We start from the raw sequence: 1902 nt of genomic DNA, 5'->3' as shown, positions 1-1902 counted from the left end.
ATACCCTGCTTCTTTGGGGGGGGGGGGTGAGGGAAAAGATTCCCATATAGAAGTTATCTCTATCACTGCAAAAATAAAAATAAGTCCAAAATGCTTTAAGGGAGACAAGGATGGTTTTTTGTGATACCTTTTGGAGATATTGAAGGAGGCAATTTAATTTGGATTAAATTTAATCCAAACTACTGAACCAACTGTATAGTTGGGAGGTCTAAGAAGGCTGAGGGGAGATATGATAAAGGTCTACAAAATCATGAAGGCTGTGAACCCAATGAATAGGGAACAACTGTTGTTCACCAAGTCCTACCATATTAGAACTAGGGGGCACCTGCTGAAATGAGATAGGTTTAAAATTAACAAGAGAAAGTACTTTTTTATGCAACGCATAGTGAACTTGAGAAATGTATTGCCACCATAGGTAGTAGAGCCAGATAGCATAGCCAGGGTAAAAAAAAAAAGGGACTAGGCGAATTTATGGATGGTAGATCTATTACAGCTGTTGAACAGGATGGTTGGAGATGATTCTCTGGCCTCTCTAAAGCAATAAAAATGGATGCCAGGGAGATAGGGGATAGATCTCTCAAAATCAGTGGTACTAAACCTTTTGGTCCTGCAGACCAGATGAGTTGTGTGGGGGCAGACCATGGGCTGGATTGAGCCCTGGGGATCCAGCAGTCCTCCCTTTCTGCCCCACCAAAATTAGCCCTAGGGTCTGGTGTCACCCCCACCTGGCCCAGCACACCAGAATCAGGCTCTTGATCCAGTGTTCAGGGCCCAGGGCTGCCCACATGTCTGGAAATGTAGTAGCAAGGGAGAGGTGCCTACTGATACCCCACCCCCAGATTTCCCACGCCAGGGGAAGCCCCAGGGGCCACACCTAGCCTTCAGGCCAGGGGCTGAAGCCCCTGCTCTAGACATCACCGGCTCTGTATTCCCCACAACACCCCCTCTGCCCTTGTGTCAAATTATCAGCATTACGGTTATGCTCCCTGGAGAAGGCCTTTTAGTCAAATCTCAGCACGTTCATCCCCAGGGATAAAGTGTTTGTCCAGAAAGGTGCATTTGTTGAAAGTCACTTTCTATGCTGAGGGAAACCACGGGCACAGGCCCACCAGGAAAAACTATGAGCCACCCCACCCAAGCAGGAAGGCCACTGGAGACACAGCAACTAATTCCTTGGGACAAGTCACAAGAAAACAGGGACCTGAAGGAAGCTTCCTCGGACGCCCAGGCGAGGCTGCACCTCTCTCCTGCCCGAGCACACTCCTCCTCTCCGCTCACAGCAGCCACCAGCCACACCCTGCCCCAAGTCTGGAGACAGAGCCTTCACCCAAACTTCACCCCGCGCCGCTGACGTCACGCGATGACGTTAAGGCCTGTTGTGACGCGAGAAGGCGGGCGGCAGCCCCTCGGAGGAACGAGCCCGCAGGCCACCCCACTCCGCCCCGCCCTTACCTCGCCTCACCTCCCCGCCCCTCCCCGCGCTAGAGCCTGCGCGCGGTTCCGGGACCCCTGCGAGAGCCGCTGACACAACGGGGGCGCCGCGCACCACCGCCGGGCCCCACCGGTTGCCAGGGCAACAGAACGCTGGGCGCAAAGGCTGCTGGGGGACGGGCGAACAGACGAGGCTCCTGCGCATGCGCAGCTGGCAGCCTTAGTGGTGGTGGGGGCTACTGCTGCAGCTGGAAGCCGCGAGGTGAGACCCGGCGTCTGCCCGGAAGCGCCCCGGCCTGTGCTGGAGCCCGCGCGGGGTTTTCCGGCCGGGTACAGCACGGGTCTGGCGCGCTTCGCTTCCAGCCAGGAGTTGGCGAGACCCGGTCCGGGTTGTAGTTACAGACCTCACAGCAGTCACGTGCAGGCGGCGGCTGGGGCGCGGCCATCACTTTCCAGACGGGGGCCCCACCG

At 55.9% G+C, this 1902-nt stretch overlaps 1 protein-coding gene across 2 annotated transcripts in view; it reads right to left on the bottom strand.

The window, feature by feature from the left end:
- Positions 1–1584, bottom strand: part of PPP1R42 (protein phosphatase 1 regulatory subunit 42) — a 57025-nt gene extending 55441 nt beyond the window's left edge. The window contains exon 1 of one of the 2 annotated variants that reach the window (XM_014522328.2): positions 1453–1584. The gene's annotated coding sequence lies outside the window, so the exon portion shown is untranslated. Of the gene's footprint in view, positions 1–1201; positions 1343–1452 lie in introns of those variants that run through there. The other variant, XM_025210246.1, reaches the window with a different exon arrangement.
- Between the last annotated feature and the right edge of the window lie 318 nt (positions 1585–1902).

This window comes from Alligator sinensis, unplaced genomic scaffold (genome assembly GCF_000455745.1).
Source record: "Alligator sinensis unplaced genomic scaffold, ASM45574v1 scaffold1102_1, whole genome shotgun sequence".
In the NCBI taxonomy this organism is placed as follows: Eukaryota; Metazoa; Chordata; order Crocodylia; family Alligatoridae; genus Alligator; species Alligator sinensis.
The sequence above is the reverse complement of the archived record's forward strand: the minus strand, read 5'-3'. Positions and strand labels throughout refer to the sequence as shown.